The 17829-nt window shown below is 43.4% G+C and overlaps 1 long non-coding RNA gene and 1 pseudogene across 3 annotated transcripts; one reads left to right on the top strand and one right to left on the bottom strand.

Annotated features, from left to right (window-relative positions):
• LOC118379948 (sarcolemmal membrane-associated protein-like) overlaps positions 1–17829 on the top strand; it is a 144601-nt pseudogene that overhangs the window by 108498 nt on the left and 18274 nt on the right.
• LOC127922748 (uncharacterized) lies at positions 7020–16604 on the bottom strand. Of its 3 annotated transcripts, none has more exons than XR_008112154.1 (4): positions 16261–16604; positions 12796–12906; positions 7390–7869; positions 7020–7208 (listed from the first exon to the last, which is right to left on the bottom strand). It is a non-coding gene; the product is annotated as an uncharacterized LOC127922748 (long non-coding RNA). The 3 variants fall into 3 exon arrangements; XR_008112155.1 differs by having other exon boundaries at positions 7648–7869; XR_008112153.1 differs by lacking the exon at positions 7020–7208 and having other exon boundaries at positions 7263–7869.

Below are 17829 nucleotides of genomic sequence, written 5' to 3'. Positions count from 1 at the left end.
AGTGGCGGTCTGGGTGGGCTGGCGGTCTGGGTGGGCTGGGTGGTGGCGGTCTGGGTGGGCTGGCGGTCTGGGTGAGTGGCGGTCTGGGTGAGTGGAGGTCTGGGTGGGCTGGCGGTCTGGGTGAGTGGAGGTCTGGGTGGGCTGGCGGTCTGGGTGGGCTGGTCTGGTCTGGGTGAGTGGCGGTCTGGGTGGGCTGGGTGAGTGGCGGTCTGGGTGAGTGGCGGTCTGGGTGGGTGGCGGTCAGGGTGGGCTGGCGGTCTGGGTGAGCTGGCGGTCTGGGTGGGCTGGCGGTCTGGGTGGGCTGGCGGTCTGGGTGAGTGGCGGTCTGGGTGGGCTGGCGGTCTGGGTGAGTGGCGGTCTGGGTGGGGCCGGCGGTCTGGGTGGGCGTTCTGGGTGGGCGGTCTGGGTGGGCTGGCGGTCTGGGTGAGTGGAGGTCTGTGTGAGTGGCGGTCTGGGTGGGCTGGCGGTCTGGGTGAGTGGCGGTCTGTGTGAGTAGCGGTCTGGGTTTAGTGGCGGTCTGGGTGAGTGGCGGTCTGGGTGGGCTGGCGGTCTGGGTGAGTAGCGGTCTGGGTGAGTGGCGGTCTGGGTGGGCTGGCGGTCTGGGTGGGCTGGCGGTCTGGGTGAGTGGAGGTCTGGGTGAGTGGAGGTCTGGGTGGGCTGGGTGGCGGTCTGGGTTAGTGGCGGTCTGGGTGGGCTGGCGGTCTGGGTGAGTGGCGGTCTGGGTGAGTGGCGGTCTGGGTGGGCTGGCGGTCTGGGTGAGTGGCGGTCTGGGTGAGTGGCGGTCTGGGTGAGTGGCGGTCTGGGTGGGCTGGCGGTCTGGGTGGGTGGAGGTCTGGGTGGGCTGGCGGTCTGGGTGAGTGGCGGTCTGGGTGGGCTGGCGGTCTGGGTGAGTGGCGGTCTGGGTGGGCTCGGGTCTGGGGGTCTGGGTGAGTGGCGGTCTGGGTGGGTTGGCGGTCTGGGTGGGCTGGCGGTCTGGGTGGGCTGGCGGTCTGGGTGAGTGGCGGTCTGGGTGGCTGGCGGTCTGGGTGGGCTGGCGGTCTGGGTGGGCTGGCGGTCTGGGTGGGCTGGCGGTCTGGGGTCTGGGTGAGTGCCGGTCTGGGTGAGTGGCGGTCTGGGGGTCTGGGTGAGTGGAGGTCTGGGTGGGCTGGCGGTCTTGGTGAGTGGCGGTCTGGGTGAGTGGCGGTCTGGGGGTCTGGGTGAGTGGCGGTCTGGGGGTCTGGGCGGGCTGGGGGTCTGGCGGTCTGGGTGAGTGGCGGTCTGGGAGAGTGGCGGTCTGGGTGAGTGGAGGTCTGGGTGGGCTGGCGGTCTGGGGGAGTGGCGGTCTGGGTGAGTGGCGGTCTGGGTGGGTGAGTGGCGGTCTGGGGGTCTGGGGTCTGGTCGGTGGGAGAGTGGCGGTCTGGGTGAGTGGCGGTCTGGGTGAGTGGCGGTCTGGGTGATGGGCTGGCGGTCTGGGTGAGTGGCGGTCTGGGTGGGTCTGGGTGGGCTGGCGGTCTGGGTGGGCTGGAGGTCTGGGTGGGCTCTGGGTGGGCTGGTCTGGGTGAGTGGCGGTCTGGGTGAGTGGCGGTCTGGGTGGGCTGGCGGTCTGGGTGGGCTGGCGGTCTGGGTGGGCTGGCGGTCTGGGTGAGTGGCGGTCTGGGTTGGCTGGCGGTCTGGGTCAGTGGCGGTCTGGGTGGGCTGGCGGTCTGGGTGGGCTGGCGGTCTGGGTGAGTGGCGGTCTGGGTGGGCTGGCGGTCTGGGTGGGCTGGCGGTCTGGGTGGGCTGGCGGTCTTGGTGGGCTGGCGGTCTTGGTGGGCTGGCGGTCTGGGTGGGCTGGGGGTCTGGGTCTGGGCTGGCGGTCTTGGTGGGCTGGCGGTCTGGGTGGGCTGGCGGTCTGGGTGGGCTGGCGGTCTTAGGATGTTCTTAATGGGGTTCTGCTGGTCTGGGGACGGTCTGGGTACTGTATACTAATGGGTGGGTTCTGCTGGTCTCTGGGTGGGACCACGTTACTGGGTACTAATATGGGTTCTGCTGGGGTCTGTATATTAATATAGGGTTCTGCTGGTCTGGACCTGGGTACTGTATACTAATATGGGTTCTGCTGGGGTACTGTATATTAATGTAGGGTTCTGCTCTGGGTGGGCTGGACCGGGTACTGGGTCAGTGGCGGTCTAATATAGGGTTCTGGGCTGGGGTACTGGGTATTGTTATAGAGTTCTGCTGGTCTAGACTGGGTTACTGTATACTAATATAGGGTTCTGCTGGGGTACTGGTATACTAATTCTAGGGTTCTGCTGTTCTAGACTGGGGTACTGTATATTAATATAGGGTTCTGGGTGGTCGAGACTGGGGTACTGTATCTTTAATATAGGGTTCTGGGCTGGTCTGGGTGGGCTGGCGGTACTGTATATTAATATAGGGTTCTGCTGGGGTACTGTATACTAATTTAGGGTTCTGCTCGTCTAGACCGGGGTACTGTATATTAATATAGGGTTCTGCTGGTCTAGACCAGGGTACTGTATACTAATATAGGGTTCTGCTGGGGTACTGTATATTAATATAGGGTTCTGCTGGTCTAGACCGGGTTACTGTATACTAATATAGGGTTCTGCTGGTCTAGACTGGGGTACTGTATACTAATATAGGGTTCCGCATACTATTATAGAGTTCTGCTGGTCTAGACCGCGTTACTGTATACTAATATAGGGTTCTGCTGGGGTACTGTATACTAATATAGGGTTCTAATGGGGTACTGTATATTAATATAGGGTTCTGCTGGTCTAGACCGGGGTACTGTATACTAATACAGGGTTCTGCTGGTCTAGACCGGGGTACTGTATATTAATATAGGGTTCTGCTGGTCTGTAGACCTGCTGGTCTAGACCGGGTACTGTATATTAATATAGGGTTCTGCTGGTCTAGACCCTGGTACTGTATACTAATATTGGGTTCTGACCTTTATTTTCTGTATTTTGTGTTTAGTTAGTATGGTCAGGGCGTGAGTTGGGTGGGCAGTCTATGTTTGTTTGTCTAGGTTTTGGGTTCTGAATTTCTATGTTTCTGCTGGTCTAGTATGGTTCTCAATATAGGGTTCATTATTTAGTCTGCTGATTGAGAATCTAATATAGGTTCTGCTGGGTTTACTGTGGTTTGTGGGTGATTGTTATTAATGTCTCTGTGTGTCACCAGATAGGACTGGAGTTTTACTTTCTGGTTTTGTTAGTTTTGTTCCGGTGTACCTTATAGCATTAAAAGTACCATTGAAAATTACCACGCCGGGGGTATTGGTCCTCTTAATATGGGTCTAAGAAGAGGGGAAACTGTATACTAATATAGGGTTCTGCTGGTCTAGACCAGGTTACTGTATATTAATATAGGGTTCTGCTGGTCTAGACTGGGGTACTGTATACTAATATAGGGTTCTGCTGGTCTAGACCGGGGTACTGTATATTAATATAGGGTTCTGCTGGTCTAGACTGGGGTACTGTATACTAATATAGGGTTCTGCTGGTCTAGACCGGGGTACTGTATATTAATATAGGGTTCTGCTGGTCTAGACTGGGGTACTGTATACTAATATAGGGTTCTGCTGGTCTAGACAGGGGTACTGTATATTAATATAGGGTTCTGCTGGTCTAGACCGGTGTACTGTATATTAATATAGGGTTCTGCTGGTCTAGACTGGGGTACTGTATACTAATATAGGGTTCTGCTGGTCTAGACCAGGTTACTGTATATTAATATAGGGTTCTGCTGGTCTAGACCGGGTACTGTATACTAATATAGGGTTCTGCTGGTCTAGACCGGGTACTGTATATTAATATAGGGTTCTGCTGGTCTAGACTGGGGTACTGTATACTAATATAGGGTTCTGCTGGTCTAGACAGGGGTACTGTATATTAATATAGGGTTCTGCTGGTCTAGACCGTGTACTGTATATTAATATAGGGTTCTGAAAACATTGTGTTGAAAATCCTAAATTGTTTGCATAGTCAACTTACACACAGCTCTGACACACACACACTCACCCCACCAGACAAGCCACCAGGGGTCTTTTCACAGTCCCCAAATCCAGAATAAATTCAAGAAAGCGTACAGTATTATATTTAGCCATTATTGCATGGAACTTCCTTCCATCTCATATTGCTCAGATTAACAGCAAACCTGGTTTAACACAACAGATAAAGCATCACATCTCGTCACAACGCCTCTCCCCTATTTTACCCACATAGTTTGTGTATATATTGATATGTAGGCTATGTGTGCCTTTTTTAAAGACTATTTATTTTTAATTGATGTAGTTCTGTCCTGGAGCTGTTCTTGTCTATTTATGTTCTGTATTATATCATGTTTCATGTTCTGTGTGGAACCCAGGAAGAGTAGCTGCTGCTATCGCAACAGCTAATGGGGATCCATAATAAACCCCAGGAAGAGTAGCTGCTGCTATGGCAACAGCTACTGAGGATCCATAATAAAATACCAAATACCGTGATGATAGAACCAGTGTAGAGAGATCATAGAGATATCAGATACTGATCCTCAGAAGATATCATAGAGATATCATGTCTAGACATGTCAGATACTGATCCTCAGAAGATATCATAGAGATATCATAGAGATATCAGATACTGATCCTCAGAAGATATCATAGAGATATCATAGAGATATCAGATACTGATCCTCAGAAGATATCATAGAGATATCATGTCTAGACATGTCAGATACTGCTCCTCAGAAGATATCATAGAGATATCATAGAGATATCAGATACTGATCCTCAGAAGATATCATAGAGATATCATAGAGATATCATAGAGATATCAGATACTGATCCTCAGAAGATATCATAGAGATATCAGATACTCATCCTCAGAAGATATCATAGAGATATCATAGAGATATCAGATACTGATCCTCAGAAGATATCATAGAGATATCATAGAGATATCAGATACTCATCCTCAGGAGATATCATAGAGATATCATAGAGATATCAGATACTGATCCTCAGAAGATATCATAGAGATATCAGATACTCATCCTCAGAAGATATCATAGAGATATCATAGAGATATCAGATACTGCTCCTCAGAAGATATCAGAGATATCATGTCTAGACATGTCAGATGTCATGATGTTGATCGTTTATTTTTTTTTTTTTCTCCCACTGCAGCTGTGAAGCAGTTGAAAGAAGCAGTGGGTTCTTCGTTGCACAGGCTGGCTAACTTTGATGGTAAGTTACGTGTGTCTCTAAGGCAGGGGTTGGCAACCTTTTTTGTGTGGAGTGCCAATTTACAATTTATCCTAACATTTCTAATGATCTGTATGCAAGTTCTGATTTTCATATGTGGATTATAAACGAATTGTGTCTATCGAACGTCTAATTTCCCACAAACGGAATAATTCTGTAGCTAAACAGAGGCGCTGTCCATTACCATGACTGACTTGATCCTGGAACACAGATTCTCTTGGTGAATGATAGTGACATTTAACCACAGGGTGGCCAAGCTGATCTTCAATCAGCTCTGAGAATCCTTTGTTTCCACACCATAGTGGGGGGAATGTCAGTTGTAATAGCAAATGTGTTTTTAATATTGACACCTCTCTCCTCAAAATGATCTGAGAAGGAATTTTGCATCTAGTAGTACCATGCATTGGTTTTAAACAAGGCAGCTCCTCATGTACCTGCTCTGAGAACCAGTGGGTTTTTAACAAGGCAGCTCCTCATGTACCTGCTCTGAGAACCAGTGGGTTTTAAACAAGGCAGCTCCTCATGTACCAGCTCTGAGTCAGTGGGTTTTAAACAAGGCAGCTCCTCATGTACCTGCTCTGAGTCACAGTGGGTTTTTAACAAGGCAGCTCCTCATGTACCTGCTCTGAGAACCAGTGGGTTTTAAACAAGGCAGCTCCTCATGTACCTGCTCTGAGTCACAGTGGGTTTTAAATAAGGCAGCTCCTCACGTACCTGCTCTGAGTCACAGTGGGTTTTGCTCTGAAAATAAGGCAGCTCCTCACGTACCTGCTCTGAGAACCAGTGGTATGTAGTGGTATGAGCCTGGTCGTACTATGTTAGTAACAGAATCTCCATGTCTTTGTCAGAGGTGATAGATGCCCACCTGCAGAACAGCCAGACAGCAGCAGGAGACCGCCTTGCCAATCCTGACCAACTCAAAGGTAAGGGGAGCTTTTGGTTCAACAACAATCAGCAGGTAGCCTAGTGGGGCCATAGTGGTTAGAGCTTTGGGCTAAGAACCAATCAGCAGGTAGCCTAGTGGGGCCATAGTGGTTAGAGCTTTGGGCTAAGAACCAATCAGCAGGTAGCCTAGTGGGGCCATAGTGGTTAGAGCTTTGGGCTAAGAACCAATCAGCAGGTAGCCTAGTGGGGCCATAGTGGTTAGAGCTTTGGGCTAAGAACCAATCAGCAGGTAGCCTAGTGGGGCCATAGTAGTTAGAGCTTTGGGCTAAGAACCAATCAGCAGGTAGCCTAGTGGGGCCATAGTGGTTAGAGCTTTGGGCTAAGAACCAATCAGCAGGTAGCCTAGTGGGGCCATAGTAGTTAGAGCTTTGGGCTAAGAACCAATCAGCAGGTAGCCTAGTGGGGCCATAGTGGTTAGAGCTTTGGGCTAAGAACCAATCAGCAGGTAGCCTAGTGGGGCCATAGTGGTTAGAGCTTTGGGCTAAGAACCAATCAGCAGGTAGCCTAGTGGGGCCATAGTGGTTAGAGCTTTGGGCTAAGAACCAATCAGCAGGTAGCCTAGTGGGGCCATAGTGGATAGAGCTTTGGGCTAAGAACCAAAAGGTTGCTGGTTGGAATAACCTGTCTGTGCCCTTGAACAAGGCACTTAATCCTAATTTGTGCCGTCCTACTTTGGCTGACCCTGTAAAACCACACCTATCATACTACTATGACTGACCCTGTAAAACAACACCTATCATACTACTATGACTGACCCTGTAAAACAACACCTATCATACTACTATGACTGACCCTGTAAAAACAACACCTATCATACTACTATGACTGACCCTGTACCCTGTAAAACAACACCTATCATACTACTATGACTGACCCTGTAAACAACACCTATCATACTACTATGACTGACCCTGTAAAACAACACCTATCATACTACTATGACTGACCCTGTAAAACAACACCTATCATACTACTATGACTGACCCTGTAAAACAACACCTATCATACTACCATGACTGACCCTGTAAAACAACACCTATCATACTACTATGACCCTGTAAAACAACACCCATCATACTACTATGACTGACCCTGTAAAACAACACCTATCATACTACTATGACTGACCCTGTAAAACAACACCTATCATACTACTATGACTGACCCTGTAAAACAACACCTATCATACTACTATGACTGACCCTGTAAAACAACACCTATCATACTACTATGACTGACCCTGTAAAACAACACCTATCACACTACTATGACTGACCCTGTAAAACAACACCTATCATACTACTATGACTGACCCTGTAAAACAACACCTATCATACTACTATGACTGACCCTGTAAAACAACACCTATCATACTACTATGACTGACCCTGTAAAACAACACCTATCATACTACTATGACTGACCCTGTAAACAACACCTATCATACTACTATGACTGACCCTGTAAAACAACACCTATCATACTACTATGACTGACCCTGTAAAACAACACCTATCACACTACTATGACTGACCCTGTAAAACAACACCTATCATACTACTATGACTGACCCTGTAAAACAACACCTATCATACTACTATGACTGACCCTGTAAAACAACACCTATCATACTACTATGGCTGACCCTGTAAAACAACACCTATCATACTACTATGACTGACCCTGTAAAACAACACCTATCACACTACTATGACTGACCCTGTACAACAACACCTATCATACTACTATGACTGACCCTGTAAAACAACACCTATCACACTACTATGACTGACCCTGTAAAACAACACCTATCACACTACTATGACTGACCCTGTAAAACCACACCTATCACACTACTATGACTGACCCTGTAAAACAACACCTATCATACTACTATGACTGACCCTGTACAACAACACCTATCATACTACTATGACTGACCCTGTAAAACAACACCTATCATACTACTATGACTGACCCTGTACAACAACACATTTCACTGCACCTATCACACTACTATGACTGACCCTGTAAAACAACACCTATCATACTACTATGACTGACCCTGTAAAACAACACCTATCACACTACTATGACTGACCCTGTAAAACAACACCTATCATACTACTATGACTGACCCTGTAAAACAACACCTATCATACTACTATGACTGACCCTGTAAAACAACACCTATCACACTACTATGACTGACCCTGTAAAACAACACCTATCATACTACTATGACTGACCCTGTACAACAACACATTTCACTGCACCTATCACACTACTATGACTGACCCTGTAAAACAACACCTATCACACTACTATGACTGACCCTGTAAAACAACACCTATCATACTACTATGACTGACCCTGTAAAACAACACATATCACTGCACCTATCATACTACTATGACTGACCCTGTAAAACAACACCTATCATACTACTATGACTGACCCTGTAAACAACACCTATCATACTACTATGACTGACCCTGTAAAACAACACCTATCATACTACTATGACTGACCCTGTAAAACAACACCTATCATACTACTATGACTGACCCTGTAAAACACACCTATCACACTACTATGACTGACCCTGTAAAACAACACCTATCATACTACTATGACTGACCCTGTAAAACAACACCTATCACACTACTATGACTGACCCTGTAAAACAACACCTATCACACTACTATGACTGACCCTGTAAAACAACACCTATCATACTACTTTGGCTGACCCTGTAAAACAACACCTATCATACTACTATGACTGACCCTGTAAAACAACACCTATCACACTACTATGACTGACCCTGTAAAACAACACCTATCATACTACTTTGGCTGACCCTGTAAAACAACACCTATCATACTACTATGACTGACCCTGTAAAACAACACCTATCATACTACTATGACTGACCCTGTAAAACAACACCTATCATACTACTATGACTGACCCTGTAAAACAACACCTATCATACTACTATGACTGACCCTGTAAAACAACACCTATCATACTACTATGACTGACCCTGTAAAACAACACCTATCATACTACTATGACTGACCCTGTAAAACAACACCTATCACACTACTATGACTGACCCTGTAAAACAACACCTATCACACTACTATGACTGACCCTGTAAAACAACACCTATCATACTACTATGACTGACCCTGTAAAACAACACCTATCATACTACTATGACTGACCCTGTAAAACAACACCTATCATACTACTATGACTGACCCTGTAAAACAACACCTATCACACTACTATGACTGACCCTGTAAAACAACACCTATCATACTACTATGACTGACCCTGTAAAACAACACCTATCATACTACTATGACTGACCCTGTAAAACAACACCTATCATACTACTATGACTGACCCTGTAAAACAACACCTATCATACTACTATGACTGACCCTGTAAAACAACACATTTCACTGCACCTATCACACTACTATGACTGACCCTGTAAAACCACACCTATCATACTACTATGACTGACCCTGTAAAACAACACATATCATACTACTATGACTGACCCTGTAAAACAACACATTTCACTGCACCTATCACACTACTATGACTGACCCTGTAAAACCACACCTATCACACTACTATGACTGACCCTGTAAAACAACACCTATCATACTACTATGACTGACCCTGTAAAACAACACATTTCACTGCACCTATCACACTACTATGACTGACCCTGTAAAACAACACCTATCATACTACTATGACTGACCCTGTAAAACAACACCTATCATACTACTATGACTGACCCTGTAAAACAACACCTATCATACTACTATGACTGACCCTGTAAAACAACACCTATCATACTACTATGACTGACCCTGTAAAACCACACCTATCATACTACTATGACTGACCCTGTATAACAACACCTATCATACTACTATGACTGGCCCTGTATAACAGCACCTATCATACTACTATGACTGACCCTGTAAAACAACACCTATCATACTACTATGACTGGCCCTGTATAACAACACCTATCATACTACTATGACTGACCCTGTAAAACAACACCTATCATACTACTATGACTGACCCTGTATAACAACACCTATCATACTACTATGACTGACCCTGTATAACAACACCTATCATACTACTATGACTGGCCCTGTAAAACAACACCTATCATACTACTATGACTGACCCTGTAAAACAACACCTATCATACTACTATGACTGACCCTGTAAAACAACACCTATCATACTACTATGACTGACCCTGTAAAACAACACCTATCATACTACCATGACTGACCCTGTAAAACAACACCTATCATACTACTATGACTGACCCTGTAAAACAACACCTATCATACTACTATGACTGACCCTGTAAAACAACACCTATCATACTACTATGACTGACCCTGTAAACAACACCTATCATACTACTATGACTGACCCTGTAAAACAACACCTATCATACTACTATGACTGACCCTGTAAACAACACCTATCATACTACTATGACTGACCCTGTAAAACAACACATTTCACTGCACCTATCATACTACTATGACTGACCCTGTAAAACAACACATTTCACTGCACCTATCATACTACTATGACTGACCCTGTAAAACAACACCTATCATACTACTATGACTGACCCTGTAAACAACACCTATCATACTACTATGACTGACCCTGTAAACAACACCTATCATACTACTATGACTGACCCTGTAGAACACCACCTATCATACTACTATGACTGACCCTGTAAAACAACACCTATCACACTACTATGACTGACCCTGTAAAACAACACCTATCATACTACTATGACTGACCCTGTAAAACAACACCTATCACACTACTATGACTGACCCTGTAAAACAACACCTATCACACTACTATGACTGACCCTGTAAAACAACACCTATCACACTACTATGACTGACCCTGTAAAACAACACCTATCACACTACTATGACTGACCCTGTAAAACAACACCTATCATACTACTATGACTGACCCTGTAAAACAACACCTATCACACTACTATGACTGACCCTGTAAAACAACACCTATCATACTACTTTTGGCTGACCCTGTAAAACAACACCTATCATACTACTATGACTGACCCTGTAAAACAACACCTATCACACTACTATGACTGACCCTGTAAAACAACACCTATCATACTACTTTGGCTGACCCTGTAAAACAACACCTATCATACTACTATGACTGACCCTGTAAAACAACACCTATCATACTACTATGACTGACCCTGTAAAACAACACCTATCATACTACTATGACTGACCCTGTAAAACAACACCTATCATACTACTATGACTGACCCTGTAAAACAACACCTATCATACTACTATGACTGACCCTGTAAAACAACACCTATCATACTACTATGACTGACCCTGTAAAACAACACCTATCACACTACTATGACTGACCCTGTAAAACAACACCTATCACACTACTATGACTGACCCTGTAAAACAACACCTATCATACTACTATGACTGACCCTGCAAACAACACCTATCATACTACTATGACTGACCCTGTAGAACAACATCTATCATACTACTATGACTGACCCTGTAAAACAACACCTATCATATTACTATGACTGACCCTGTAAAACAACACCTATCATACTACTATGACTGACCCTGTAAAACAACACCTATCACACTACTATGACTGACCCTGTACAACAACACCGATCATACTACTATGACCCTGTAAAACAACACCTATCATACTACTATGACTGACCCTGTAAAACAACACATTTCACTGCACCTATCATACTACTATGACTGACCCTGTAAAACAACACCTATCATACTACTATGACTGACCCTGTAAAACAACACCTATCATACTACTATGACTGACCCTGTAAAACAACACATTTCACTGCACCTATCACACTACTATGACTGACCCTGTAAAACCACACCTATCACACTACTATGACTGACCCTGTAAAACAACACCTATCATACTACTATGACTGACCCTGTAAAACAACACATTTCACTGCACCTATCACACTACTATGACTGACCCTGTAAAACAACACCTATCATACTACTATGACTGACCCTGTAAAACAACACCTATCATACTACTATGACTGACCCTGTAAAACAACACCTATCATACTACTATGACCCTGTAAAACAACACCTATCATACTACTATGACTGACCCTGTAAAACAACACCTATCATACTACTATGACTGACCCTGTAAAACCACACCTATCATACTACTATGACTGACCCTGTATAACAACACCTATCATACTACTATGACTGACCCTGTAAAACAACACCTATCATACTACTATGACTGACCCTGTAAAACAACACCTATCATACTACTATGACTGACCCTGTAAAACAACACCTATCATACTACTATGACTGACCCTGTAAACAACACCTATCATACTACTATGACTGACCCTGTAAAACAACACCTATCATACTACTATGACTGACCCTGTAAACAACACCTATCATACTACTATGACTGACCCTGTAAAACAACACCTATCATACTACTATGACTGACCCTGTAAAACAACACCTATCATACTACTATGGCTGACCCTGTAAAACAACACCTATCATACTACTATGACTGACCCTGTAAAACAACACCTATCATACTACTATGACTGACCCTGTAAAACAACACCTATCATACTACTATGACTGACCCTGTAAACAACACCTATCATACTACTATGACTGACCCTGTAAAACAACACCTATCATACTACTATGACTGACCCTGTAAAACAACACCTATCATACTACTATGACTGACCCTGTAAAACAACACCTATCATACTACTATGACTGACCCTGTAAAACAACACCTATCATACTACTATGACTGACCCTGTAAAACAACACCTATCATACTACTATGACTGACCCTGTAAACAACACCTATCATACTACTATGACTGACCCTGTAAAACAACACCTATCATACTACTATGACTGACCCTGTAAAAACAACACCTATCATACTACTATGACTGACCCTGTAAAACAACACCTATCATACTACTATGACTGACCCTGTAAAACAACACCTATCATACTACTATGACTGACCCTGTAAACAACACCTATCATACTACTATGACTGACCCTGTAAAACAACACCTATCATACTACTATGACTGACCCTGTAAAACAACACCTATCATACTACTATGACTGACCCTGTAAAACAACACCTATCATACTACTATGACTGACCCTGTAAAACAACACCTATCATACTACTATGACTGACCCTGTAAAACAACACCTATCATACTACTATGACTGATCCTGTAAAACAACACCTATCATACTACCATGACTGACCCTGTAAACAACACCTATCATACTACTATGACTGACCCTGTAAAACAACACCTATCATACTACTATGACTGACCCTGTAAAACAACACCTATCATACTACTATGACTGACCCTGTAAAACAACACCTATCATACTACTATGACTGACCCTGTAAACAACACCTATCATACTACCATGACTGACCCTGTAAAACAACACCAATCATACTACTATGACTGACCCTGTAAAACAACACCTATCATACTACTATGACTGACCCTGTAAAACAACACCTATCATACTACTATGACTGACTCTGTAAAACAACACCTATCATACTACTATGACTGACCCTGTAAAACAACACCTATCACACTACTATGACTGACCCTGTAAAACAACACCTATCATACTACTATGACTGACCCTGCAAAACAACACCTATCATACTACTATGACTGACCCTGTAAAACAACACCTATCATACTACTATGACTGACCCTGTAAAACAACACCTATCACACTACTATGACTGACCCTGTAAAACAACACCTATCATACTACTATGACTGACCCTGTAAAACAACACCTATCATACTACTATGACTGACCCTGTAAAACAACACCTATCATACTACTATGACTGACCCTGTAAAACAACACCTATCATACTACTATGACTGACCCTGTAAAACAACACATTTCACTGCACCTATCACACTACTATGACTGACCCTGTAAAACCACACCTATCATACTACTATGACTGACCCTGTAAAACAACACCTATCATACTACTATGACTGACCCTGTAAAAACAACACATTTCACTGCACCTATCACACTACTATGACTGACCCTGTAAAACCACACCTATCACACTACTATGACTGACCCTGTAAACAACACCTATCATACTACTATGACTGACCCTGTAAAACAACACATTTCACTGCACCTATCATACTACTATGACTGACCCTGTAAAACAACACCTATCATACTACTATGACTGACCCTGTAAAACAACACCTATCATACTACTATGACTGACCCTGTAAACAACACCTATCATACTACTATGACTGACCCTGTAGAACACCACCTATCATACTACTATGACTGACCCTGTAGAACACCACCTATCATACTACTATGACTGACCCTGTAAAACAACACCTATCATACTACTATGACTGACCCTGTAGAACAACACCTATCATACTACTATGACTGACCCTGTAAAACACCACCTATCATACTACTATGACTGACCCTGTAAAACAACACCTATCATACTACTATGACTGACCCTGTAGAACACCACCTATCATACTACTATGACTGACCCTGTAAAACACCACCTATCATACTACTATGACTGACCCTGTAAAACAACACCTATCATACTACTATGACTGACCCTGTATAACAACACCTATCATACTACTATGACTGACCCTGTAAACAACACCTATCATACTACTATGACTGACCCTGTAAAACAACACCTATCATACTACTATGACTGACCCTGTAAAACAACACCTATCATACTACTATGACTGACCCTGTAAAACAACACCTATCATACTACTATGACTGACCCTGTAAAACAACACCTATCATACTACTATGACTGACCCTGTAAAACAACACCTATCATACTACTATGACTGACCCTGTAAAACAACACCTATCATACTACTATGACTGACCCTGTAAAACAACACCTATCATACTACTATGACTGACCCTGTAAACAACACCTATCATACTACTATGACTGACCCTGTAAAACAACACCTATCATACTACTATGACTGACCCTGTAAAACAACACCTATCATACTACTATGACTGACCCTGTAAAACAACACCTATCATACTACTATGACTGACCCTGTAAAACAACACCTATCATACTACTATGACTGACCCTGTAAAACAACACCTATCATACTACTATGACTGACCCTGTAAAACAACACCTATCATACTACTATGACTGACCCTGTAAAACAACACCTATCATACTACTATGACTGACCCTGTAAACAACACCTATCATACTACTATGACTGACCCTGTAAAACAACACCTATCATACTACTATGACTGACCCTGTAAAACAACACCTATCATACTACTATGACTGACCCTGTAAAACAACACCTATCATACTACTATGACTGACCCTGTAAAACAACACCTATCATACTACTATGACTGACCCTGTAAACAACACCTATCATACTACTATGACTGACCCTGTAAAACAACACCTATCATACTACTATGACTGACCCTGTAAACAACACCTATCATACTACTATGACTGACCCTGTAAACAACACCTATCATACTACTATGACTGACCCTGTAAAACAACACCTATCATACTACTATGACTGACCCTGTAAAACAACACCTATCATACTACTATGACTGACCCTGTAAAACAACACCTATCATACTACTATGACTGACCCTGTAAAACAACACCTATCATACTACTATGACTGACCCTGTAAAACAACACCTATCATACTACTATGACTGACCCTGTAAAACAACACCTATCATACTACTATGACTGACCCTGTAAACAACACCTATCATACTACTATGACTGACCCTGTAAAACAACACCTATCATACTACTATGGCTGACCCTGTAAAACAACACCTATCATACTACTATGACTGACCCTGTAAAACAACACCTATCACACTACTATGACTGACCCTGTAAAACAACACCTATCATACTACTATGACTGACCCTGTAAAACAACACCTATCATACTACTATGACTGACCCTGTAAAACAACACCTATCATACTACTATGACTGACCCTGTAAAACAACACCTATCATACTACTATGGCTGACCCTGTAAAACAACACCTATCATACTACTATGACTGACCCTGTAAAACAACACCTATCATACTACTATGACTGACCCTGTAAAACAACACATTTCACTGCACCTATCCGGTGTATTTGACAATACGACATCTAATAAAATTTGATTTGATTTTGATTTGATTAGCTCCAGAATGTGTCCAGCAGCACCACCCTGTGGAAATACCAGGTATAGCCTGTGTCGTGTATTTACTATCATTAAATTGAAGACATAGTTTTATCAAAGATTCCCTGTAATTAGGACAACGCGATCAAAGTAATTAATTGTGTAACTGTAATTAACTAGGAATTCGGGGCACCAAGGAAAGTATTCAGATTACAAAGTTATAATTTCCCAATATAACCTTTCAGATATTTTCAGATCTGATCAATAGTCTTCTGATTTAATTATTTATTTATTTTACATCACGTTAGTCTCATTCCAAACAGCGTAAATTGTTGGCCATCTGCACGAACCCAGTCTTGACTATGAGTCATCCATACATCAATTGTCTTAAATAATTTATTTATTACTAACTAAGTAATTCACAGAAATGCATAAACAAACAGTAAATATGGTTACATGTGGTGATAGAATGAGCCCTAGTGGGCTAAACCGACATGGCAGCTTGTTAGACAGAGGAGCGATGGTCAAACTGAATCACATCACTCTGTTCCCCCTTATCAAACTGAATCACATCACTCTGTTCCCCTTATCAAACTGAATCACATCACTCTGTTCCCCTTATCAAACTGATTCACATCACTCTGTTCCCTTATCAAACTGAATCACATCACTCTGTTCCCCTTATCAAACTGAATCACATCACTCTGTTCCCCTTATCAAACTGAATCACATCACTCTGTTCCCCTTATCAAACTGAATCACATCACTTTGTTCCCTTATCAAACTGAATCACATCACTCTGTTTCCTTATCAAACTGAATCACATCACTCTGTTCCCTTATCAAACTGAATCACATCACTCTGTTCCCCTTATCAAACTGAATCACATCACTCTGTTCCCCTTATCAAACTGAATCACACCACTCTGTTCCCCTTATCAAACTGAGTCACATCACTTTGTTCCCCTTATCAAACTGAATCACATCACTCTGTTCCCTTATCAAACTGAGTCATATCACTTTGTTCCCTTAAACTGAATCACATCACTCTGTTCCCCTTATCAAACTGAATCACATCACTCTGTTCCCCTTATCAAACTGCATCACATCACTCTGTTCCCCTTATCAAACTGAATCACATCACTGTTCCCCCTTATCAAACTGAATCACATCGCTTTGTTCCC

Source organism: Oncorhynchus keta, unplaced genomic scaffold, assembly GCF_023373465.1.
Source record: "Oncorhynchus keta strain PuntledgeMale-10-30-2019 unplaced genomic scaffold, Oket_V2 Un_contig_269_pilon_pilon, whole genome shotgun sequence".
Lineage (NCBI taxonomy): Eukaryota > Metazoa > Chordata > Actinopteri > Salmoniformes > Salmonidae > Oncorhynchus > Oncorhynchus keta.
Note: the sequence above shows the minus strand (reverse complement) of the source record. Positions and strands in the feature narration are given on the sequence as shown.